We start from the raw sequence: 27,283 nt of genomic DNA on the forward strand, positions 1-27,283 counted from the left end.
AAGACATCTCCAAACCAAGGAGGAGGAGTGAGGTCTCGAAAGGCAGCTCCAGCGGGTGCCATAGCGGCGCGGGCCTGGGGCCTACGGACCGCATCGCCCTTGCCCAGCGCGCTCCCAGCTCCTTCCTCAGACAAAACAGGACGCTTCGGTAGAGAACGAACGTCTACCTCCAGCCTCTTCAGGGACTGGGCGTTCCACCTTTCGTCTGAAACCATGACAGCACCTGAAGACGCTCAGTGAAGAGGCTGAAGTCATTATAAATTAACCGCGTACTGTTTATTCCCTTGTAACGCGACAGCTGTGCGTTCATAGCCGTCAGGTGCCCCGGCAGGCCTGCCAGGGGCCTTCTCAGCAGACACATCCGTGCTCCAGGCAGAGGCCCCCGACCTGCCGAGCAGGTGGCCTTGGCAGGCGGCCTTACCTCTGCAAGCCTCTGTGTTCTAATCTTAAATGGGTGTGTCCTTCTCTCCCTTGCGTGGTCAGTAGGTATGTAGGGCAGTGTCCATCTGTGGCTTCTGTCACTGAGCATCTGCTGTGGTTGCCATGGTTACTTTTTTTTAGGGGGGCAAGCAGTTCACATGCTTAATTGCATTATCAAATACTTGGAAATGCAGCCGTTTTTCGATGAGCATTACCCTTTCTGTCTGAGTGGGTTCATTCTGGCACCCTCTGAGAAGGTGCGCGCCCACGTTTGAGGGGGGCAGGAGTCATAAGCTGGCTCTTCCCGGCCTGGTGCCCACACTGCCCTGCCCAGCAGCACCCTTTCTAAAGCTTTCCTCCTGTGAATGAGAACTGTCGAGTCACCACCACAGCCCGATGAGGGCGGCGGTCTCTAGGTTCTGTTCCTTGTGTGCCATAGGAGTTATATTTGGGGGGGGAGGGGTGTGTTAGAAGAACAGGTTCCTGAACAAGAGCCTCACCCCAAGTCTTTGCCTCCCCACACTCAGAATACTTTTACACAAAAAGCATTGGAAGCAGCCTATTAACCTAAAATCCACTCTTTACAGATATTCCATTTGCATAATTATCGCTTTGATAAAGACTCCCTAGCTAACTTTCCCTCTACCCAAGAGCTCTTTGCCTCTGGTCATGTCTGTATGCCAAGGCACCTCCACACCGTCACGTCAGAGACTCCGTGAGCGCCAGACCCTTGATTTGGTGAGAAGCCTCTTCCCACGGAAGGTGATCGTATTGGTCCGTACGGGCATATTTATAAAGTACCTGTATGACTGAGGTTGCCTACGGAACGCTGTTTTTAAATTTACAAAGCGATTTCTCACATGCCAACGCCCCGGGTGTCCATTGTTCTATCACACTGTGTGTTTGTGAAAGACTAGCTAGGCTTGCTGATGCCCCAGAGATTGAACCGTGAACACAGGAGATGAGAAACCAGTCTGTGCCCTGGTACGAGCCTACTGCGGGATGTGGATGGAGAAAGCCTGGGCTGAAATTGTGCAGGTAGTTTAAGGATGGAGACATTTAACCAAGGAAAACTTCCCAAAGAGACTGAAACTTGAGCAACGTTTCGAGAACCAGATGGATTGTGTGTGTGCAAAACCACAGGAAGAAGTTGTTCTAAACATGAAGGCAGTTTGGACAGACTTGAAGAGGAGGAAAGGGCAACATGGAACAGCCGAGGGGCCACAAGGAAGTGCAAGGTATTAGTTGGAATGCAGGAAAATGAGGACAGAGAGGAAGAAGAGAGATGAGTATTAAGGGGTCAGAATTGCAAAATTACTTAGCATCTTATTTTAAGGCTTACAGCTGACACTTTAAATAGCGAAGATCCAGAGAGACAACAGAATGTTGTACAGAAGTAAGATCCCTATAGCTTCTCAGGGATCGTCCTTCACGCCTGTATTTTCTAAGGATGGATGGTATGTCACACCCAAGATACGACTGAAAAGAGAAACAGTAGTAATGACAATAAGAGCTAAGATTTCTTGAGGGCTTCACATGGGTCACCACATCTGATCCCCGTGGAGTGGATACTGCTCTTAGCTCCCTTTTCCAGGTGGGGAGACTCTGGTACAGAAGGGTTCAATATCGCTTGTCCAGAGTCACCTCCCGGTAAGGCTGGGATGTGAACCCAGGTGGCCTGATTCTAGGCCTTAGAGTCTACGTCAACGCTTCCCAAGATATGCTTCCCAGACCTGTGGCGGCAGCATCCCCTGGGAACTGGTTAGAAATGCAGACTCGGAAGTCCCATCCCAGACCCACTGAATCTGAAACTCAGGGGTGGGACCCAGCAACCTTTGTGCCAGCAAACCCTCCATGGAATGATGCTGCATGCTGAAGTTTGAGAACCATTGCTCGAAATCCTTGCTTCTCAGTGTGGTCCACAGACTAACTGGTATCTGACAGCCCCTGGGAGTTGCCTAGAAATGCATAGTCCCAGGCTCCAGCAAGACTTCCTGGATCAGAGTGCACATTGTCAAGAATCCTGGGCCATTCGGGTCCACCTGGATGTGGAGTAGCCCTGGCTGCCTGCGGCCAGAGTAATGTCCTGGCTTCCCTCCCGTTAGTACCATCCTGCCAGACGCCGAGCAGTTGTTAATAAAATCAGGGCACAGGATCTGACGGCTGACTTCAAGAAAACACATTTATGAATGGATTTCAAGACCTCAACTTGGGCATCCACGTTCCCTGCCATGCTTGGAAAATAATCACAAAAGAAACAAACAATGATTAAGAGCTCTCTGTCGTGCTTTTTCTCTTTACGTCGCAGTGAAATACAAACTCCACCCTCTTTTTTTTTTTTTAAATCATTTTCTCTCCCTCACCCCAGTCTCTGGTTTGGATGTCAGAGTCATAAAAAAGCTTGCACTGTGCTATCAGCAGGGACAGGGAGAAGTAAGCAGCTTTTGAATCCAGATGCCCATGTGTTGGTGAACATGCCTCCCCATTGTCCCACATTTTTATTGTACATGATAATACATAACATTGGGATTCCATTTTTCTCTGCCCCCTTGTCCACACTAAATTAAGACTTTGGCTCCAGAGAACTCTGTAAAGTCTTCCCCTTTAGACGCACAGGTACCCTGGGGGTTTCTGTCTTTTAAGCAGCTGTGAGCAACTCCTAATTAGATAGATGACTTTGTGGTGTGTGAAACTACAAAACAGGAGGTTCTGGTTAAATTAAGGGGGGAAAAAAGACGAATCCATTCTGTGAAATGCAATGCCCCACTGCTTTATGACTATTACTGCTGTAAGGTTTTACATTTAAGTACCTGAGGTTTAAAATTAAATGTCTAATATAATTTGGCGTTGCTAACGTGAGAGCCGCATCTGCCCTTAGAGGAAATGCAGGCAGCTCAGCTCAGGGTTTCAGATTGCTGTCTGCCGGCTTGCAGCACAGAGGATTGGGTCCCACTTCAACTAAGCACCACATGCTGCTCAGCGTAATTTTTTAAATGCAGAAACATATTCATCTTGAGCTTCTGCGTTGAAAAAGGCTGTTCCAGTAGTACATGAAAAATTAATTTTTTTACATTTTTCCTCACTCTCCTAAGTGTTTGACAGAAGTAATTTTTGCAGCAAGAGAGAATAAAAACTGGTGGCTGTAAATTCCTGTCCTGGAACCTCTTGTGTAGATTCTTTATGGACCCAGAATTGATCTACATGTCAGACCCTGTTGTGGTTTAAACTGTTTATCACGGTAATGGCAGGAGTGAGCCTGTGAACACCAGCTTATAATCCTGGGTGAAAGAAATTGGTGTTTGCAGTCAATGAAGGGGCAGCTCAGCTTTATTGATAGATTCAGAACAATTATCTCTGCAACAACTATTGGCTGAGAATTCTCTGCAACCTCATTGGGAGCCTGTGATTTTTTTTTTTTTTTGATTAATCATTTCTCTATAGGTAATTTTCTCTAGAAGTGCTAGCCAAGAGTTAGTATGACTGTGGGTAGCAGGGGACCCCCGGGAGGGTCATTTGTAGTATACTGAGTTGTCATACCTTGCTCCGAGGCAAAATGCATTTTCAGGTGCACCCCACCTGTGCTGAGGGCCCGAGCCAATGCCGTGAACCCTGTGCATCCGTCTGCGAGTGGTCCTGCGTGTCTCGGCAAGCCTGGCGGCCTGCCACACCATCTCCTGCCACTGCCAGCTGTGGGCTGAGGGTCTCAGTGGTGGCCGTTGCCGTGGCAGCCAAACTCCCCGCTCCTCTTGACTGTCAGGTTGTTCTGATGGCTCCACCCCATCTCTGATTGCTTCATTCCAAGAGTTCATCTTCTGCCACCCTGGCTGCCCATCACCGGCAGTACTGCACTGCTTCAGATGACTCTTGAACATTTCACTTCCACCTGCCTCCACCAGGCCACCGTCCAGCCTTGTCAGCCTCAAGTATAAAAACCATACCCATCTTTCACTCTTCCACATGGAAGGTGTGTGTGTGCCCATTTCCTTCTAACCATTTAACCACACGTCTTCCCGCCAGAATCTGTGGTTATTAGACAACCAATCTTGAATCTGAAGCACTTGCATTTTTGCTAACTTTTAGATATTTTTTGTCATCATGGACATTTTTTACAAGGCTTGTTTAAATGGTAGAAGTTAGAAACACAGGTTTCAGCTCTGGTCGTTGTGTCCTGCACTTCCTTTGGTTTCTCCTTTCTCATAGAGCCAGCCCCAGGAGGGGCAGGCAGCCCTGCATTTGAGATTACAGAGAGCATGCCGTAACTTTGGGTTCTGGGAAGGTTTACTGTCAGTTCATTAATTTTAATTTTTACAGCTTGAGCACTTTTTTTCTCTCCTTGGATTCTTTGCTAACAATTTTATCATGTGACCAGTAGGTGGCGGTAGTGTGACACTACCGCTCTCACCTTTTTTTTTTTTCCTTTTTAATTCAAGTATAGTTGATTTTCAATATTGTGTTAGTTTGAGGTGTACAGCAGAGTGATTCAGTTATACATATATATCTATTCTTTTTTGGATTGTTTTCCATTATAGGTTATTATGAGATACTGAATGTAGTTTCCTGTGCTATATAGTAGGTCCTTGTTGGTTACCTATTTTATGTACAGTAGTATGTATCTATTAATCCCAAATTCCTAATTTATACCCCCTGTTTCCCCTTTGGTAACCGTAAGTTTGTTTCCTATGTCTGTGAGTCTGTCTGTTTTCTAAATAAATTCAGTCATATCATTTTTTCAGATTCCACCTGTAAGTTATATGATACGATATTTGTCTTTATGTGACTTGCTTCACTTAGTATGATATTTTCTAAGTCCATCCATGTTTTTGCAAATGGTATTATTTCATTCTTTTTATAACTGAGTAATATTCCATTTATATGTATACCACATCTTTATCCATTCATCTGTCCATGGACATTTAGTTTGCTTCCATGTCTTGGCTATTGTAAATAGTGCTGCTGTGAACATTGGGGGTGCATTTATCTTTTCAAATAGAGTTTTCTCTGGATATATGCCCAGGAGTGGGATTGCAGGATCATACGGTAGCTGTATTTTTAGTTTTTTAAGGAATCTCCATACTCTTCCCCATAGTGGCTGCACCCGTTTACATTCCCACCAGCAGTGGAGGAGGGTTCCCTTTTCTCCACACCCTCTCCAGCATTTATTGTTTGTAGATTTTTTGATGATGGGCATTCTGACTGGTGTGGGTTAATACCTCACTGTAGTTTTGATTTGCATTTCTCTAATAATTAGCGATGTTGAGCATCTTTTCATGTGCCTGTTTGGCCGTCTTACCTAGAGTCTGGATTTGTACCGCTGCCTCTCTGTGTCAGGAGCTTGACATCTAATGCCCATTTCCTGAGAATCATTATCCCTGTTTCATAAGTGAGGTTCCAAAGGGTCGAGAATCTTAAGACCACACTCTTAATAGCCAGGATTCAAACCCAGGTCTTTATGATTCCAAAGCTTATAAAGGAGAAATGAATTCTTAGTATTAAAACAACGTATCATAAGAATTGTTTATCTTTTCATAGAGCTTGCTTTTTAAGGGAAGGTAGACATTTTCCCTTCTCTCACTTCTGCTGAACTTTGCCTTTCTCATCTGTTTCTCCCAAATCTTGGCTGGCATTCAGAAACCATTCCCTGGGGGTTGTCATCAACCTTCAGCTAAGCTCAGAATTAAAGGACCCGTGGGCTCTCATCTCAAAGCTGGGCACGCCCGGTCTCGGCCGCTGCGGTCTGTTCCCCCGACCAGGCTCGTCGGCCTAATTAAAGGGATGACCCCAGTTCCCTTCTGCAGGCAGAACCTGCTTCCCTTTCTCTGCATGGGACCGAGGAGAAAGCAGAAGCTTCCTAGGGTATCTGGCCGCAGGGGGTAAAAGGTGTATTTTTTTCCTCCCAATCAGAACGTTGTTACTTTGTACTTTGCCTCCTCAGTTCCTTCCTAACAGCTATTTCTAGCAGCAGGTGCTGACTAGGGGAAACGCTGCCCCAGTATCAGACCGGGAGCAGGAGATTGCATACCTGCAGGCCAGCAGTTCTCTTGTTGCCTGGCAAACGTCTAGAAATCATTTTAAACAGATGTTAGAGCAGGATACTGTTGCCAGTTGCTATGGTACCTGGACCATATCTTTTGGCCTCTCTGGCCCTCGGTATCTTCATCTAGACCAGTGGTTCTCAACCAGGGGTGATTTTGTGTGTCCCTCCCCTGGGGACATTTGGCAGTGTCTGGAGACAGTTTAGGTTGTCACAGTTGAGGGGGTTGGAGGGGTTTGCTACTGGAATCGAGTGGGTGAAGCCAGAGAAGCTTGTGAACCCCCTGCAGTGCGCAGGGCAGCTCCCCACGACAGAGGACAATCTGGTCCAAAGTCAGTAGCGCAGAGGTCCAGAAACCCTGGTCTGGATAATGAAGACTTGGGTTTTATGGACCCTAGCAGCCACCGTCACTGTGTTCCACCGAGAATTAAATGATAATCCTTCCCAAAGAAAAGGGAGGCTGTTTCCTTTCTTGAGAGAATGACTACAACCAACCCAAGCAGTGCCTTGTCCGCAGCGAGACTTTCAACTCAGCTTCCCAGACCGTCCCCCAAGGCAGAAGGCGGGGGTCGTACCAGCCCCATGGCAGTTCTGCTGCTACTACAGTGATGATGTCACATGACATCTGTCCAGCACTCCCTGCCTGTCAGGCACGAGGACCCGGGAGAGGAGGGCTAGTGCCATCCCCATTTTAGATGAGGAAACAGAGGTAGCAGCAGGCCGGTGGCCAAGGCTGGATTGCATCTCAGTCTGTGTCTCAGCCTCCACTGTGCTGTACTTTGAACCACCACGCTCAGCTGCCCCAAGAACTCTGCCTGAGGGAGACCCGGGGTGGCCTTGACCCTCGGCCTGTGTTGAGGACGCACGGACAACACACATTGGCGGGCGTAATTCCAGCATCCTCCCTCTCCAGAGACCACAAAATGGGTCAGGCTAACAAAGTGAAACTAAGATAAATATCCTGCATTCAGATTCGGCAAACCAACTGTGCACACGTAGAATGGGGAACCCTACCTCGACAAGGCTGACCTGGGTGTAGCTCATCTGCCGAAATGCCGTCGAGACTTACTCTGCCCTAAGAGAAGGAGAGGTCTCTTTTGTGGGACCACATTTCCAGAAGGACACTGGCAAATGGGGATTGTTCACAGCAGTGGATGGGGATGTAGAGAAGGCTCTGGAACCCACGTCAGAGATAGGGATGGAGGAATTGGGAGGTGGGAGGGGCCTCTGGGGCAGGGGCGTCCCTGGTCCTGCTCTGGAGGGTGCTTTAAAAAAGTACTGGCTCCTGGGGCCAAGGGCTGGAGATGGGCTTCTTTGGCCCTGGGCTGGAGCCTGTGCACCAGATGTTCCCAGGGGGCTTGTTAGGTACAGCTGAGATTGAGGTCCACTCTTCTGGAGCGGGGGGTCGGGGTTGAACACTGCATGCGAATGGTGGTCAAGGTAACAAATAGGAGCCTTACCCTGTGTACGTCCAGAGAATTGAACTCGGAGCAGTGGGTCAAAGTTACAGGAAAGAATTGTGACAATTTTTTTTAATCTTTATTGAAGTGTAGTTTATGTACCATGTTGTGTTAGTTCCTGCTGCACAGCAAAGTGAATCAGTTCTACATATACATATATCCACTCTTTTTTAGATTGTTTTCCCATATAGCCCATTAAAGAGTATTGGGTAGACATATACACACTACTATATATAAAATGGATAACTAATAAGGACCTACCGTACAGCACAGGAATTGGGACAATTTTGACACAAAGTAGCGTAAAGTAATATGATACAGCATAACTCTTCAAAATGACTCTTTCAAAAATTTTCCTCTTGAATCTTTCACTTTCTCCCTCACCTGATGACCCTCTTTAAGCCTCACCAGTGAAATAGGGGAAGGCGCATACTCACCTTCCCAACCCCACGCCCCAGCTGCACCTGGAGCTGCAGCCTCTGCTCTGCTTCCTGCTGGCCAGGGGCTGGGAGGTCCCTGCCCTTGTGAAGTGTCGCTCCTTCCACCTCTGGACCCATCACCTCTCACTTCCAAAGGACTCTGCCTCTGCAGTTACCCTGTCTGCTTCCTGTACCGTCAGATTCTCCCGGGTGTTGGGTCCCTCCGTTCAGCAGACAGGCCTGCTCCGGCATCTCCCATCCTGGCTCTATGGCCCTCTGACCTTCCAGCCCCTTCTCCGCCTCCTTCTCCATACACCCTCCTGGGACTCCTGTCTACACTCAGTGTCTCCAGCTGCTCACCGAGTGCTTTCTCTTTGATCCGTCCCGATCTGTCCTCCCTCCCCGTACTGCCCAGACACTGCTCTCATCCAATGCTGGGCCACGCACTCTGTCCACCCCAGGTGCAGCGTGGTTCCCTTCGCCACCTGCTTCTTAGCGGTGGGCAGCCCAGTGACCGCTCCATCGTGCTGGAAACTCTCTCTTCTCTTGGCTTCTCTGACGACAGAGAAGGGAAGAGTGTGTGTGAAGGCTGGGAAGGGCATGTGTCTGGGGAGCTTTGTGGGGTGGGTAATGAAGGGACTTAGCTGGAGACAAGGCATCAAGGTAGGAAGGGTGATTAGAAAAAGGGTCCACAAAAGGTTTGGACTCGAGTCTGGGCAGTCAAGTGCCCCCCTCATGGTTTTCAGGGAGCAGTGATTGTGACTTTTACAAGCCAACTGCTGAGTCAGCATGAGTTATCATCTGGTGTAGAAAGACGAGGCAGAGGTGGGTTAGGAGAGAGGGAGGTAGTCCAAGCCCAGCAACCCCTGATTCTCCTGGAAGTCTAGACGTCTCCAGTAGAGTTGTCGCTGAAACTTGCCATTTCCCATCCCACTGGTATTTTTAGTAACATCGTTTCTCATTGGTCTCAGTGCAACAACGTGTTATTAATGTAAATTGTTAAAGCTTCCTATAAAATACAGAAGTCTAAACTTTTACAGTTACTTAGTTTTTTTTGTTTGGTTGTTTTTTGGTCCCAGCCGTTTTAGTTGCAAACTTGCAATTTTAGGGTAATTTTTTTAACAGATAGAAAGCATCATTTACCACCCCGCATCCAGTGACGTATAGGTGGAGTAGCATAAAAAGATTCGTCAAATGTATATGCCATTTCTCCAACTGGAAAGAAAACTTTCAGTGAGCTTTTGTATTTGCAACATTAAACCATCTGATTTTATAACATTGTATATTTTTAAGCAATATAGGACTTTTTCTCATGATTTTATACCACTTTTGGGCCAGGAAAATATTCATTTTTTATTCCTCTGCTTTGCTCAAGTCCTCTATCTAGGAATCAAATAGCTTAAGAAACTAAAGTGATACTGTCTCCCTGGTGACTTTTTCAGTTATTAGAATAAAATTTGGTCAGATCTTTTTCCATCCTTCCCTTGCTTCCTATTATTTACAAATGCATACAAAGAGGGAAAGACCTAAAGGGCTTAAAATTTTTTAGATACTGATAAGAAAGAAAGGAGTGGAAGTAAAGGTAGCAGAGGAGTGGTTATAAAAATACAATTGGTTGTAATATGGTTAGAAGGAAATAGGTAGGTGGATAGATGATAGATAGATAGATAGATAGACAGATAGATAGTTAATAGACAGATAAAGATAGATAGGGTTAGAGAGAGATTGTGGGTGGTTGAATGGATGGATGGACCAATGGACAGATAAGATTAGGTAGGTAGATAGGGTAATAGATGATAGATAGATAGATAGAGACAAAAATAGGGAGATAGATCTGGGTGGGTGGCTGGCTGGCTGGATGGATGGATAAGATAGGTAGGTAGGTAGGTAGGTAGGTAGGTAGGTAGGGTGAGAGATGATTGATAGATACAACTGACAGGTAGCTTTGTACAGATCAGGGTCATCATCAAACCCTCTGTGTATTTACTCCTTTAGTACTTGTACATTACTTTGGTTTTGCATTCTTAAACTTCTTTCAATGAATATAGCTTTCCTTACATCTTTGCTTTATTATCTGACAGATAAGGTTATTAACAGGAAGTGATATTAATATTAATTACATGATACTAAAAATTTTATGTCATGAGGAAACAGATGGTTATTTTAAATGACTTAAAATTTTACTCTTTTATAGGAAGAAACATTTTAAACATATTTTGTTATAAATGCTATTTTAATTGCTACATTATTTCTGCAGTGGGATTCTTAAAATCTTACTACATGTGCAAGGAAATGTTTGTCTATATATGTCAGAATCTCTTAAAGTGTGTACTTATTTACAAGGAAATAATTATAATTACATTTAAACTATAATATTGGGGAGCTTGATATTATTGATAAATACGTTACACAATTCCCACACCTGATCTCTCCATCGGGTTTCAGTTCAGGATCTCAGCTCTGACATGAGAGTTGCTCTCTGCAGCATTTAGCCAAGATCGCAACCATACCAGTTACCTTTTCACATGGGCATTCTATATTTCAGAGTGTTCATAAGCATATAGTCCCTAGCTGGACTCTGAAATTATAAAGCATTGCTACTTTGGAAATGTTTTCTATGTGTCATGTAATTAGAAAACAGAAAAATGTACTTCGAAATTTTAAGCTTAATTTTACGAGATTGGAAAACTCACCTTGCAACCAGCTGTTGGCTCTTGGTTCATTTCATATCAAGCTTTGCACTGACGCAAAAAGTGAAATAAGCATCTCCACTCCCCAAAACAGCCCTCAGAAATCCTCTGTCTGAGGGCTGTTTTCCTTCGATGTCAAGATGTCCCAGAAGCACCACCTCACCGTCTCCCTTCGAGACGCCTTTATGGTGAGGGTACAGAGGGACATTGAAGTCTGGGGGCCCATCAGGCCCCCATCAATCAGAAGGCAGTGGTAGCGCCAGCAAGACATGCAGTTCAGGCCCCCAGATGAGATTTGTAAGCTAGCAGCATCTATCCGGGCCACCCATTCTGGAAAAATTATCATCCTATGATACCATCCAAAGCAGTCAAGGTTCGGGTTATTGCCTGAATCAGCACCTGGTTTTTATACACGTCTGTCTTCCCAGGGCGCTGGCAAAACTGTAAACCAAAGTGTTAGCCATCAAATCACGTGAATATGAGTTCCTGGACAGTTAATTTTTTTTAAAGAAATTATTTGTCCTTTCAAACAATATTCATTTTTTTCCCTTAGCACTGTGTTCATTGTGCTGTGTTTTTCACTTTTAAAATTCTTTGATTTCTAGAAGCCTGGATGATAGATGTACTCAAAAAGTGCCACCAGTCAATGGATGTGACATCCGTCCATCATGGGGCTGAAACACAGAGTACCACATTGGTGTCAGTTATGCATACTTCAACCTACGCTAGGAAGCCTTTCTTCCTCCTTCTAGCAAGTGGGTTAACTACTTTATCCCTTCTTTCATTTTTGCAATAATAACTTTGCATTTTCCCTAATTATAAAACGTTACATTTTAGAAAAATTAAAAATGCAGAGAAGCTTTTTGCTGTTAAAACAAAAAAACTCCTACCCTAAGCTTTTAGTTTGGGGGATGTGTCCCCTTCCAGTGCATATGTCTGTGTTCTTACTTATTTCCAAAAGTTGGATTACATTGTAACTGGCTTTAATTACAGATGTGTTAAGTTTCTCTACTCTATCTAAAAACAGTTCAGGCATAGGAAACCACCTCTGTGACCATCAGCAGAGGACTGGTTAAATGAATTAACAGTAGAGCCCCACAAAGGGATGCCACATAGCCCTGAAAATGTTGACTTCCGTGTACTAACTTGGAAAGATGTTCATGTAAACGCCAGGTGTCACCGTGCTGTGAACCGGCTTCAGCATCACCCTCGTGTGGTCCCACCCACTCTGGGGCCTGGTCCCGTGCTGAGCTGGGGAACCTCTCCCCGTGCACACATGGCCTCCCTGCCCTCATGTCCCATCAGATGCCACCTTGTCCGTGAGGCCTCTGTGTCTCCCAACTTAGAATTGCCCACAGCCTTGTTCCCTGCTTTACTGCCTCCATACCACTCTCACCTTCCAACCTTTGTAATTCACTTGCTGATTTTATTATCTGTCATCTTCCCCACTAGAATGTACGCTTCTTTTTTTTTTTTTTTTAATTTATTTATTTATGGCTGTGTTGGGTCTTCGTTTCTGTGCGAGGGCTTTCTCCAGTTGCGGCGAGCGGGGGCCACTCTTCATCGCGGTGTGCGGGCCTCTCACCGTCGCGGCCTCTCTTGTTGCGGAGCACAGGCTCCAGATACTCAGGCTCAGTAATTGTGGCTCACGGGCCCAGTTGCTCCGCGGCATGTGGGATCCTCCCAGACCAGGGCCCAAACCTGTGTCCCCTGCTTTGGCAGGCAGATTCTCAACCACTGCGCCACCAGGGAAGCCCAGAATGTACGCTTCTTACGGGCGAGGACTCCATCTGGTTCACCTCTCTGTTCCCAGGGCTGAGAACGGGGTGCCCAGTGAGCTTTCCCACAGGCTTATATAATGTACCGATGTTAGTCGCCCTGCGGTAGACCTGGATTAGTGCTTTAGACACATTGCTCATTGAATCTATTACAGTTCTGTGTGGCAGTGCTCTTATCCTCATTTTAAATGAGAAAACTGAGTCTTAGAGAGTCTGAATAACTGGCCCCAGGTCACACAGCTGGCAGGATCACATGTGTTTTATGCGTAGATGGGCTGGGCAGGGTGTGTGTAAAGGGCTCCTGGGTGGAAAGAGTGTGGGGTGAGGGAGTTATACGAGATCTTAACTGTTTTCCCTTGTTCTCTTTTCAGTTTTCAGAAATTAATACCTATTATTTATGTAAAAATTTTTTAAAGTTATTTCCAATATGAATTCTGTAGTTAGAAAAAACACAAAGGAAGCCATGAACATTTGAGAATTTCCACTTGCACTTTGTTAGTAGCAAATATAATTCAGTTTGCAACTTTAATTGATCAGAAAAGCGTGGTCCTTGACTGGCGTTGGCAAAGCCAAGAAGAGCAGAGCAGGCAGAAGGGGGGGCATTTGAGGCTTTGGGGGCAGGGAGGAGAAGGGGAGCGGGGCCGTGGTGGGGCAAACAGAGACCAAAGTCAGGATGCCTGGGTCCCTGCCGCCATTCTGCCACTTGCCACGCAGGGGAGACAGTTACAGAGATACCAGAAGACCCAATTCAATTCACAGCAACTGGGTAGAGTCATGGGGAGGCTGTGCAGAGCCTGTCCTGTCTCCCGGAAAGCAGACGTCGTACCGGCAGTAAGTGGAATTATTCACATGCATGAAGTGTCCATGGTAGGGTGAATCACAGTTTCATTGCATTTCATTTCGTTGCATTGAGCAAATTGCAGTGTTTAATAGTCAGTGAATGTTCTCATCTGTGTGGACCCAGAACAAGGCTCTGAATCCCAGTCGTGCCCAGCCCCCGGTCCTGCCCAGCCCCTTCTCCTGCCCGCACAAGCACGGCTTGAACAAATAGGCTTCTTCCTGAGACTTTCCAGATGTGAAGTCAGATATAGTCAGATACTTAAGTATATAATTTTGTTACTGATTTTCTTTCATGTATTAAAGTTGAATTTGTGGGAATTCCCTGGTAGTCCAGTGGTTAGGACTCCGCACTTCCGTTGCAGGGGGCACGGGTTCGATCCCCGGTCAGGGAACTAAGATCCTGCAAGCCACGCAGCGCGGCCAAAAAAAAAGTTGAATTTGTAAGAACACTGGCTGTAACACTTCAAAAGGGAGTGGTGGCAGGGCTGTGCTTTTCGAAAGAGCTAGAAGATACTGTGCAATTCCTAATTATGCCTCATCTCAGCCTAGTTTTCTGCACTGTGTCTCCATGTCATCATTTTGTTCTCTTTCTTCACAATAGAACAGATCTGCTCAAACCCCCTGAGTATCCAAGGCTATATAGATTTGCCACTTGGAGCGTGCCTCCTGAATCCCATTCTTGGGCCCGTTTTGCATATAAAGCTTATACAAAGTGCCGAGCTCTTTTCACGAATATCGACATCTTCTTTTCTCCATTTTCCACTCTCCCTCATGGAATAAGGGCAGAAACACGTTGAGCTGTCCTAGGTACTAAACACCCTGGCAGAACCCAGTGAGCCCAGCCACGCCGCACCCCACCCGCTAGCCGCACCCCGCGGCCTGCGGGATGTTCTGGGAACTCAGACAACTGTAGTTCTAAAGGTCAGACTCGCTTCCTCTGGAAAAGACAGAAGAGACGCCTTCACCTGTGAGAAAGTGTCCTGAGATGCAGAATCAGAAAACGAACTTGAATTTCATGGAAGAAAATACGTAACGCCTATTATTTCTTCCTTTTCTGAGCCAGAGCCAGGAGATCAGAGAGGACACAGCAGCAGAACTGCTCCCCAGAGCCCTTCGCTGCTGGGATCTGGAGGGTGAGGTGGTGCTAGTTAAAGCCGCTCAGGGTCGGGACGCATCTGCGCTGCCGTCTGAGGCTGCGGGAGACGGGGTGACCGTGGGCTTATAGCCCCAGCGGACCTGGATGAACGTGGAGTACGGCCTTTCCAGTCTCGTGCCCAGGGGACCCTAAAACCCCTCCCTCCTCGGATTCCCGGAGTGTCCTCCACCCTCGCAAGTGACAGAATCCCAGTGAAGAACAGCAGAAGCCGCCCGGTCCCAGCCTCGGCTGTGCTGTAGCGCGTCACCGGCTGTGTGGGCAGGGACAGTTGGCCAGAGTGCGTTCGGGAGAAAATTATGGATGGACGGAAACCCTCTGCAGGGGTGGGGGGGGAGAAGAGGCAAAGACATGTATTCCTGAGGAATGGGGGCAGGGGCACCGTGGAGGCAGCGAGGAGGCCTCACCCTGGCTGGGGAGGCTGGTGGGGCGTCACTGCTTCTAACCTCACCCCAGGTGGGAAGAATGGGAACGAGCGGTCCTTGGATGGCTAGCAGGCGGCAGATTCCACTCTTCGGCTGGGGCGCCGCATCCTTCACCGACCCTGGTGCCGGCCACAGGGGGGCTGGGCTTCTGCTTAAGGAAGAAGAGGAAAATGTCAGTTATTATGTTTGGGAGCACAATCTTATCTCTCATTTTATTTTACAGCCATTTCCCCAAAGATCCACCCTAGTATCTGATTGAACTATATTGACAAAATTTCTAGCCACGATAAGGAAAATGCTTTGAACTCAAAGCAGATCCAACTCGGGATCTCCAAACACCTTCTTTATTGTTGTATTTTATTGCGTTTTATTTTACTTTTGCCAGGACAAAGCCCAAATTCCAAGACAGTGCTAGAAGTTAAAATGATGAAATTAGAGTAGTACAAATGAAGTCAGTTCTTTTTTAAAAAGAATGTTCTGGAGTGAAGGCTAAATTATTAATCGCTTTTTGTCAGAAGTAATTTAATCTTAGTTTTTAAACACCGTCATTAATTTTAGAGGTTACGCTCTGATTTCTCATTTTTGTGGAAAAGACAAAATAAGAGTCACTCATTTGGCCAATATTATTAAACCATTGAAAAAGGGCCAGTATTATTAAACTGCTGAAAAAGGCTGTACTTTAAACACCACTTCAGAAATGAAATGATTCTTGGTCTGTGGTTTTGAATGGAGATATTATTCATGGTATCTTCATCCATGGGGTTATTGGTAGGGACAGCTATTCCAAGTATAATATTCGACAGATTTTCTGGCAAGTTAAGATGATTATCTGTCACATAACAAACTTCTCCAGCATTTACAAGTCCCAGGCGTGTTTTTTGTTTGTTTTGTTTTGTTTTTTTGACTTGAGATTGACATGAAATCATCATGAGATTCAATAGCATAGAACATAAAAATTTAGGGTAGGTTTTTAGAGGGGCTTCTTGACTTTCAAGAAACCTTACTTGCCCAAAGCTTAATAACCATGATTATTAGATTTCCTTTGAACTTTGTTCTTTTTGTCATTTTCAGAAATGATGGCAGAGTGGGATTAAAGTTGTGGTGACCATATGTTACTAATTATGCTGGGCAACAGGCATAACCTGGGATCGTACCAGGCAAAGCAGGGTGATTGTCAAGGTGGCTCATCTGAGTACCATTATGTGCAGCCTTTGTTCCTCATGGGTACTCTCCATGAGAGTTACTCATTTTATTCCAGTACAAAACCAGCAGTATCCTTGTAACCTAGGTGATCAGAATCTTGGGCTTCAGGTGCATGGCACCGTGCCAGCCTGCCAGGCCCTGCATGGACTGGGCAGTTTTGGCACCATCAGAATGTAGAACTTGCCAAATGTAGGAAGCTCTCGCTCAGGCTCCTTCGAAAGAAGGAGAAATCTTAACTACAGATGTGGCGTGGAAACAAAACAGCCCACTCTGATCTACTCAGTTGCCCTCTGGCTTGGGGAACCTTTTATCATCCTACCTAATACGTATTTGTGACCTGGTCAGTATTTTAAATACAGTTGTTGTAAGAGTGTAATCAGAAGTGAAAGGTCATTGGCCTCATCTTCTTAATACCACACCAGACTGATTCCAGAATTCAAAAGTACAGACGACCTGAATGTCTCAAGTTCTTTTTTCAAATGAATTCAGCCCCAGCCCTCAACTGCCGCTAGTTGGAGACATGAGTGAGTTGAATACATCTAGTGTTCAGGCAGAGGAAGTGAGAGGTTAACCCCAGCCTTGGAATCTACATAAAATATGTAGCACAGTCATTAGTCATCAGCAGCAGGTTAGCAAAATTCTAAAACAGCAGGAAAGAGAAATGTTCTCTTTTCGGTGGCAGTTAAAGAAATCATCTCACACTTTTACAAAAAAAATTTTCATAGGACAAATCCTCACATTTAACTATGGAGTTGTCCCATATTTTTATGAAAAATGTTTATTCTGTTAGAAGGGTATATAGGTATGAAACAGGTAACCAAGGCAGCTCACGATGCAAATTTAGGTAAATGTATTCTGAGTACCTCTTGCATCCACCAGTCCAGTATAGAATTACAAGCGGATTTGTTTGGTTTTTGCACTGTTAATTGTATCTGTTTTTTTAAACACATAGTGTCTTCCTGCTATTTTCCCAGGACCTAAAACAGTGCTTCCCACAAAGCGGGTGCTGGGTAGTTATTTGTGGGCTGGTGTCTGTGTGCACACGTGCAAACGCTCTCTGAATATGTAGTCAAGGTCATGCTCGTCCAAGTGGGGAGCTTTGTCACCTTTGGTCCCCAGTGGTTGCCAGTTGCCCTGCTCCAGCTCCAAGGCTTTCTGTGCAAGACCGCTGAGGGGGGATTCCCAATGGAACCCAACCCTTCAAAGCTCCGCCGTGGGCTTAGTGGCTCAAGGGGGGAGGGAGTCCCGCTCAGTAGCCTCCAATCCACTGACTGGGGCGATTGTTAGGGCCCAGGTGTGACGGAAAGGAATAGAGTTTCTGAGACTTGTGGGGCCTGGCCTCTCTTTCAAGTGGCCCGACGTTTGAGGCACCTGATACCATCTCTCACTGGCGTGCCACCCAGCATCAACAAAGGCTTGGGAACCACAATCAAACCTCCTGTCCCACGGTTTAGGAGACAGTAGTGAGATGACATAGAACAAGAAGTTTTTCAAGTATCATTTTAAATGTTGAGAAGATATTATTTCTATGACTTGGCAAATGACCATTTGATTTCATCCAAAAAAAAAAAAGCCATCTGTTGAGTTGAAACATAACATAATGTTACATGTGATGATGCCCAAGGGAAATGGAGATCTTTTTAAAAAGAAGATACAATTTATCATCTTCATAGGGTAATCATTTATTTTACCAAGGGCTCAAAACTGTGAGGATATTTAATGCAGATTTTTCAGCTGGCATTTAAATAATATCTAAAACTTCTAGGTCATAGATATACAATGATAGATATACGGATTTTTGTTTCTTCCAGCATTCAAAGACTTTCCTTAAATGTATGGGTTTTTTGTTTGTTTGTTTGTTGTGGATTTTTTTGTTTTTTTGTTTGTGTGTGTGTGTTCGCTGCAGTTTGTGTTTTGGCAATTCTTTTTTTTTGAAAGACTTTTTACTGAGCATCCATTTTTGGTGTTTGGTGCCTACTGGCTGCTAAGCATACAGAAAGAAGTTAAAACTCAGAGGGACACCACCCAATAAGGGAAGCATCCCCCAGAACCAATCACAGCACTCAGAAGGCAGTGAAAGGGGTGCAGTGTTCTGTGGGAGCTGGGAAGAGGGGCCAGGAGGACGTCACGATGAGGGTCGTCTGGCCCTGGGCTCCCACCCCTGCAGGAAGCCGTGAGCCGTCTGCTGTCGGCACTGTACTTCATCCAGCTTTAATCTCGGCATGTCTAAGAGTGAGCGTCCCAGATCCTCTCTAACAGTTATCGGAACTTTTCTCCCTAAATTTATAATCTTCTTTTGGTATCAGTAATGTATGTTTTTTGTGTTGCAGTTCTGTGTTCAGATTCCTTAGTTTCAACTTATTGGATGATTATTATTTTTTCTTTCTTTTTTAACTGAGGCATAGTTGATGTCCAATATTAGGTAAGATTCAGGTACACAACATAGTGATTCACAATTTTTAACAGTTATATTTCATTTATAATTATTACAAACTATTGGCAGTGTTCCCTGTGCTGTACAATATACCCTTGTAGTTTATTTTATACATAGTAGTTTGTACCTCTTAATCCCCTACCCCTGTCTTGCCCTTCACCCTTGCCTCTACCCACTGGTAACCACTAGTTTGTTCTCTATATCTGTGAATCTGTTTCTTTTTTACTATCTTCACTAGTTAGTTTTTTTAGACTCCACATATAAGTGATACCAGTATTTGTTTTTCTCTGTCTGACTTATTTCACTAATATCCTCCAAGTCCATCCATGTTGTTGCAGATGGCAAATTTTCATTCTTTTTTATGGCTGCGTAGTATTCCATTGTGTGTGTATATAGATGTATAGATAGAGAGAGGTAGATAGATATCTCACACCTTCTTTATCCATTCATCTGTTGATGGACACTTAGGTTGCTTCCGTATCTTGGCAATTGTAAATAATGCTGCTGTAAACATTGGGATGCATGTATCTTTTTGAATTAGTGTTTTTTGTTTGTTTATTTTTTAAAATAAATTCTACCCAGGATTAGAATTGCTGGCTCCTATGGTAGTTCTATTTTTAGTTTTTTGAGAAGCCTCCATACTGTCCTCCATAGCGGCTGCACCAATTTACATTCCCACCAACAGTGTAGAAGGGTTCCCTTTTCTCCACGTCCTCGCCAACAGTTGTTATTTGTGGATGATTATTGTTTTAAAAAACTTGATTGCCCTTTGTGGCCATGTTTACATGGTTTTCAGGATTAAAGGAGGCTGAGAGCATGTCAGTGACCCTACACGCCCACCTAGGTTACCCGTTCACTCAGCATCTACCAGCATCCCTCTAATGTGTGAGTCTTTGTGAGTCTGTGTCTAGTGTGTGTTTATTGATAATATCCCCTCACTAGGACATCAGCTCTCTAGGACAGGAGCTTTGTTTTATTTACTTCCGTTGTTACAGCTCTAGAAGAGAGCCTGACAGGGTGAGTGGGTCTGTCTGTCCATCCATTTGTCTGGCAGTTGGTCAGTACCGCACTGAGCACAGGGTCCAAGCCCTGTGTGGTGGTGTGTCCTCTTGGACTGGTGTGGGACGTGAGAGGAAAAGAGGAGTCAGGATGGGCCGGGGCTGTTGGCCTGCACACCTGGAGGGTGGAGTTGGTCTTGGCCAAGATGGAGAAGGAGCAGGTCGGGGTGTGGCAGGCCAAGGGCAGGTGTTCAGGAGTGCTGTTTTGCCCATTTCACGTGTGGAGGTATTGAGGCCAAAAGAGATGAACTACCCAGTCACATAGCCAGGTGGGATTTTGAACTGCTTTTCTGATTCCACAGCTGTTCTAGTTCCTTCTTATGGAAGTCATCCTGTGGTTCTCTTCCTGCCGCCCCATCTGCATCCCTTTGGGCCACTTGATGTTGGCCATCTTGAGGACCCTGGACTTCTTCATCAGGAAGTGGTCAGGGTAGGAGCTGAAATGCGAATCAGCTCCTGGGCTTCAGGGACTCGATGGTTTGGATCCTTCGCACACTGCCGTGGGGGGAGCACAGAGCTTCTCGGAGCAGTTTAGCATCAGGTATCCAGAGCCCCACAAATACTCATTTTCTCGGGCCCATCCCTTGAAAACTGCCCTAATGCAATAATTCCGAATACGGAAAATATATGAAAAGTACTGATTTATGGTCAAAATTTTTCAGTCCGTCTAAGCATTAAGGAAATAGTTAAGCACACTCAAGCACACTCTACTCTTTAGATTATTTACCTTTTTGACATTTGACCCTGGAGCAATGGGATGGTACATCACAACCAAATTACCTCCTGTTTTAGGCTGGGCTTCTGTATATCAGGTTTTCTTAAAGCTGGGGACACCATCGCTCTCCTTTTTCAAACCACGTGATATCAGTAGATTAAGAGCAGGGATGGGTCGTGAAGAAACAGCCTTGTTTTGATGTATTTCTGTACCTTGAGCAGAAGGGACCAAGTGAACATATTCAGGACCCTGGACAGAGCCCGCTGGGGACTTGCGCAACTGAAGCTGGCCTTCCCTGCCTCAGACAGGACCATTTCGTGTGCAGGAGTTGGGAATTTGATTCCAACTGACTTTTTCTTTTTTTTAAGTTTAATTTTATTATATTTATTTATTTATGGCTGTGTTGGGTCTTCGTTTCTGTGCGAGGACTTTCTCTAGTTGTGGCAAGTGGGGGCCACTCTTCATTGCGGTGCACGGGCCTCTCACTATCGCGGCCTCTCTTGTTGCGGAGCATAGGCTCCAGACGCGCAGGCTCAGTAATTGTGGCTCACGGGCCTAGTTGCTCCGCGGCATGTGGGATCTTCCCAGACCAGGGCTCGAACCCGTGTCCCCTGCATTGGCAGGCAGAGTCTCAACCACTGCGCCACCAGGGAAGCCCCCAAGTGACTTTTAATAGAAACAGCTAAGTTTCTAAAGATGGGAAATTTACGTTATCAAAGAGGGATCGTGCATTTAATTAACTTCTCTATCTAATTGAGTTTTCTTGTAGACGTCTCAGCCGCTCCCCGGCCTGTTCAGCCAGTGGAATCTCCCACGTGAAAGAGAATCTCTTTGTCATTTAGCAGCCGTAAGCGCCCAACTTGAGAAATGGTCATGGCTGATTATGTAAAAAGAGATGCAGGAATCTCTTAAAACGATCTCATTTCCACCGAACGGTACTGCTCAGGGTGCCTTTACATTTTTTCGGAGTACACTGGATTAATTTAAACTTTGTGTGCTTGATTCAGCCAAAAATCAACTAGAGAACAATTTAATTTTTGACCCTGAAATGTAAAATCCTGACTTGCCTTCCCCAGATCGGGTGATGGTATGAGTACAGGCTGACCATCCAGCATGAGGCAAAACTAAAGGGACTCGAGGATACGCTTGCAGAGCCCACCGTAGTGGGCGACTCGAGGATACGCTTGCGGAGCCCGCCGTAGTGGGCGACTCGAGGGTACGCTTGCGGAGCCCGCCGTAGTGGGCGACTCGAGGGTACGCTTGCGGAGCCCGCCGTAGTGGGCGACTCGAGGGTACGCTTGCGGAGCCCGCCGTAGTGGGCGACTCGAGGGTACGCTTGCGGAGCCCGCCGTAGTGGGCGACTCGAGGGTACGCTTGCGGAGCCCGCCGTAGTGGGCGACTCGAGGGTACGCTTGCGGAGCCCGCGTAGTGGGCGACTCGAGGGTACGCTTGCGGAGCCCGCCGTAGTGGGCGACTCGAGGGTACGCTTGCGGAGCCCGCCGTAGTGGGCGACTCGAGGGTACGCTTGCGGAGCCCGCCGTAGTGGGCGACTCGAGGGTACGCTTGCGGAGCCCGCCGTAGTGGGCGACTCGAGGGTACGCTTGCGGAGCCCGCCGTAGTGGGCGACTCGAGGGTACGCTTGCGGAGCCTGCCGTAGTGGGCAGGAAGGGACAGGTGACAAGGTGATTCTGGATGCCAGGAAACGGCATGCACCAGGAGGCCAGAGGGGAGGCGGATGTAGCTCAGGGAGGGGGAGGATGTGAGGAAACTTGAGAGGAGTGAGGCTGTTCTGCCCTTGGGCATGTGCTCGCTGCACAGGACAAGGGGGAGGCCGGGACGGCTCCCTCAGAGAAGGACAGAACATCCCAGGGTCCACCTTTTATCTGAGACCTGGAACCAGGTCCTGCTGGCTGTCTGGAGGCCCAGGCAGCCACATCCAGTCCCCACACTCAACTTTGTGACCTGAGTCTTGTGAACGGCCTTAGCTTAAGTTTCTGAGTGTCCTCAGGCCCCCTCGGACCCCCTTCTCTGACCCCGAACCTGCATCTTGCTTGTCTGTCCCGTTACCTTCTTTTGTCTTCCCTATTTGGTTGCGTTGTAGCATTTAACACAATGGACCCCCGCCCTTTTCTTTTGTTTTAAAACAGCTTTACTGAGCTAAAACTCACAGCACATAAACTTCACCCATTTAACGTCTACAATTCAGTACTTTTAGTATATTCACAGAAACGTGCAGCCATCGCCACAGTCAATCATAGAACATTTTTCATTGCCTCAAAATGAAACCACGTACCCTAATTAGCGATCAGAATTTGTGGGTTTTTTTTTTTTTTTTAAAGACTGTCATAGAAACATGTTTCAGTAAGTAAGGGCTTCATGTAAATGATGACCAATTCCAACGTATTCAGCTTCGTTTACAGAGACCTCTGGGTGTAACTGAACACAGCCCGGGTAGGAAATACTTCTCCCTATGTTTTCTCTCCATTCTAGCCCCTCCTATTGTATTCCTTTCCTCCCACTTTTGTAACTCAGTCTAACACTGTGTTGTCTCTCCCTTTTCCCCAACACCTGTCATCTTCCTGGGCCCCCCGCAGTGTCCCCGCTGCCCCTTCTTCTGACACCGTGTACCTCTGTGTGAGCGCCGCTAGCTGCAAAGGGAACCGGACAATATGCCGGGCTCTGAAACATCTTCAGAGATTGGGATTCAAGTAAACCTCGTCCTGTTGAAAGCTCCCGTCAAAAGGACTGTGAGAAGGGGTGAGGTTTTGAACTTCACTTCACACTCACCTTTTAACAGCGGCCGGGATGTTGTGATTTCCTTGGATGGCAGAGGTGGCCTGTTCTCTATTTACCAGCCCGCACATCTCTCTGAGCTTCAGAAAGAACAGAGCCCTTAGTGAAGATCCAAATTAGCTTTATATTGTCGGCTTTGTCTTGAAGGGAATAGGTTTTAATTAACTAGCTCCTACAGTGACTTCATCTTGAGTTTTTGGAAGGTTTTAACCCTCAACTGATCCCCTCCACCCCGACCCGGCACCGACAAATAGCCCTGTCTTTGATCATTTTGAATTCTTGTAATACCAAAAAACAAAGATTTTTAGTAATATATTGTTCCTGATCCTGCCAGATGAGTAAGTTAGGGACTATGTGAAAGTGAGAGAGAGGAAAGCTAATGTGCATTCACGGTCGGTCCTTTTCCTTTTTTCCTTTTTTTTTTTTTTTAATAGAGATTCAGGCTTCTTGTGAACATGCATTTTAAAGCAATTCCTATCTTTCATCAACACATAGGAAATAACAGTCAGCCTGCCCTCAGAACCCTTGGCAGCTCCTCCAGATAGCGTGGCGGGCTCCCTGCAGCAAATTCTTGGTGTCCACTCTCCAAATCAAGCCCAGTACGGACGAGTGGAGGGAGACATCCCTCCAGAGGGTCCACAGCTCCCTGAAATGAACTCCAGAGTGGGGATCGGGGAAGTGCATTGGACGTGCAGTGGCAGTAGTAACGCCAGTAGTTGTTGCGGTCCTAACAGTCGCAGGGATGCCCCGCTCCTTCCCAGCGAGGTGCAGAAGGACACCTCCCCCGGCATACACATTTGGAGACCCTTGGGAGAAGCAGGGCCATGGGTATCACAGCCATGGAGCCGGGTCTATTTGAATATCAGTCGGGATAGCAGAAAACCTATCCACACACCTGGCACTGACGGCCATCACCGAGGCACGCTCCCTGCAACAGTTCATCAAAACTGGCCCAGCTAATGATCGGCTGGGCAGATAATCAGACGAGAGTTAATTGTAAGGTTTGATATGGCATCTTGTCAGCAGAGATAAGTTGTCACGTTTTCCACTTGAGCTGAAACTAAATGATTGTAAAATAAGTTATGAGTGTCCTTGGGCCTGTCTGCCGGAATGATGGCTAAGAATGCCTGCCTGGCCCATCAGTCTCAAGCAGGCTGCTTGATATTTATGCGAACGGAATGTTATTTTATTCCCCCTCTAGTCATGCTTGTCAGCTCTCCGAGTGAAAAGTGAAACTGCTTCTTTGACTCATACTTCACGTACTGAAGCTCGGAGAGACTGCAGATTGTTATCATTATTGCTTGTATTATATATTTTTTGGGGTGTGTGTTGAACATTGATGCCCGATTGGGAAGAACTAATGGCCGGCATTGAGCGCTCGGGATGGCGGTGGACCGGCCCCTCCCGGCTCGGCGCCTCGTCTCGGGGGCTCCGGTCCCTCCATCGAAGCCGGTTTAGAGGTGGCGTCATGAGGCGCTTGCCTTTTTTAATTTGGCATGGCTTTCTTCTTTCCGCGTCCCCCCTCCTCTGCTCTCTGCATGCGCCCTCCCGTATTTAAGGCTGTCGACGGTACTGTCTGTCCCGATGCCCGGTAATTGATACAGAATAAGATGCGTTATTTGTACTGCGTTCTGTGGGCTCATTTTCAGTGTCTGGGGCTGGGCTTTCGGGGCCTCTTCAGTTTGAAGGATACCTTGTCAGGCAAGAGGAGTCTCTCGGAAATGGAAAAGCACAGCCTAGACGCCTAGTGCGTTTTGATTGCTCATATTTTAAACCAGGAGAATTTTAAATGACTCCTCTTGGAAGGGAGTTCTCCAAATCTAGAAGCCGGGCATTCATATACCGGCACCGGGACTCGGGACCCAGTTAGCTAGAAACCAGAGCTTCCTCGACGTGACCCCCACCCTCGAGAACGGTCAGGGCTGCCAGGGGCCCTCTCTCCTCCAGGCCTCCCTGACCACGCGTGGCCCTGCCCCTCCTTGGCCTCGGTCATGACTCACCACCCCGCCCCCTCCTCTGGGCCATGGTGCAGGTCCCCTCGCATAGTGGGCGCTCCTGGTTCTTGGGCAGCTGCCTTTCCTCGCCCAGCTGTCCAGCCCTGAACTGTGCCTGCTCCCACTGACCCCACCCCAGAGCATCTGGTTTTTCCAGGGACTTCTGCGCCCACCCCCTTAGCCCAGCCGCCTGGACGCCTGACCTCACAGTGGCTGCTTTCCCTCCTCCAGCGAAAACGCTAGGAGCACGTGTCCAGGGCCTGGACCACGGTGGTGGAGCACAGACACAGGCGGGGAGAAGGCACCGGAGGAGCTCAGGGCTCCAGCCTCACCTGCAGGAGGACCTGGAAAGTCTCTAAATTGGGGCAGTGGTGGTTTTCTTGGCGGTACCTTGACCCTGTGAGCAGCAAACCAGGCCATGGACGGGAAGCGCTTCTTGGTCTCCAAGGGACTGGTGCATATCCCTTACTTTATTCACACTCCTCCTTGTCTGCGAAAGAATTTGTGGGGCTTAACCAATGCTGGTCCTGCTTTCTGGTTTCATCGTTATCATTATTGCTCTTATTACTAGATGGCAACCCGTGTCATCCTGAAAGCTCACCTCCCTCCTCCCTCCTCCCTCCTCCCTCCCTTCCTCCAGGGGCCAGGGCAGGACTCATGTCCTTCTGTTCTCCTCCTCCCCCCACCCCGCTCCTGGGCCTTCCCCTGACCTTGGCTCTCTGTCACTCTCGCTCTGGGTCCTAGTGGCCCGAGCAGCGGTCCCAGAGTCATAGTCCTATTTCTCAAGGGAGGCCGTGGGGCCGGCTTGCCTGTGCTCACCTTGGTGACAGGGGACATGAGGATGGTTCCTCACCTTACTTCTCTCTGCGTGTAGGTGGCACTTCTGTTTACATACGTTTAAATCCATGCAGTTGGTGTGCTTGCCGTAGATCTGATTCCCCCTTTTCATCCTCTGATCAGATAGGCATCCTCTCAGTCATTGGAATCAACTCGGGGACAGGGATTTTCACCCTCTAGTCTCTGACGTGACCCAGGTGCCTAGGCAGAGCTGGCCCCCAGAGCACAGAGGGCCCACGAGGTGGGCGTGGTCAATGGAGGGTCTCTATTAAAGGAGATACTTAGGCAGCGTAAATAGACTTTGTTCACCATCTTAGTTGCTCACCTAAAAATAGGTCCCAGACTGCTGGAAACTTACCCGACTGACTGCGGTTTGACACAGAAGCATGCTTGTGGTTACTTTTAAAACTAAGTTGCAAAGGTGATTCTCCGTTACACACCCAAAGCAGTGCCATCCACCTGTGTTAAAGCCTCTGCAAGAGAGAATCAACGCTTTATAAAACTCAGTTCCACAGACATGCCTGGAACCCCCGCCGTTCATCCCCAGGGCGTTTCAGGCTCTGTCTTGGTGAAGAGGTTGAAGGACGTTCCTGCCTTCAGAAGGTGTCCAGTTAACGAAGAGACAAAGACGCGGGTGACGGGGTGTACCGTGTGGTGAGGGCCACCTCACCAAGGAGGCGGCCGAGAGCGATGGCCAGAATGGGGGCCTCTCCCGGCCATCCTCCTTTGGATCCCAGGACCCACAGCTTCCTAGTTTCCCTCCCACCCAACTAGCGTGAGGCCTCGCTGCCGCTTCCCAGCCAGGGAGGGAGCCGGGAACCACGTGGGGCGCTGCTGAGACGGGCGCCATCCCACTGGGACCTGCCCACCGACGAGGCTGTGGGGATAACCCGGGCCTCAGCAGGGGCGTGTCGGGGGCTGGCGGGTCAGACGCGGGCAGCCAGGAGGAGGACAGCTCTGGGGGGCTTTGCTTTAAGGAGGAGCAGAAACCAGATGGTGGCTGGGGGAGGGCCTGGAGTCAAGGGAGGGTTTC

At 47.4% G+C, this 27,283-nt stretch overlaps 1 protein-coding gene across 14 annotated transcripts in view; it reads left to right on the top strand.

The window, feature by feature from the left end:
- AGAP1 (ArfGAP with GTPase domain, ankyrin repeat and PH domain 1) overlaps positions 1-27,283 on the top strand; it is a 550,747-nt gene that overhangs the window by 386,382 nt on the left and 137,082 nt on the right. The window lies entirely within an intron of this gene.

The sequence above is a fragment of the Balaenoptera physalus genome, assembly GCF_965194825.1.
Source record: "Balaenoptera physalus genome assembly, chromosome: 6".
NCBI classification, from domain to species: domain Eukaryota; kingdom Metazoa; phylum Chordata; class Mammalia; order Artiodactyla; family Balaenopteridae; genus Balaenoptera; species Balaenoptera physalus.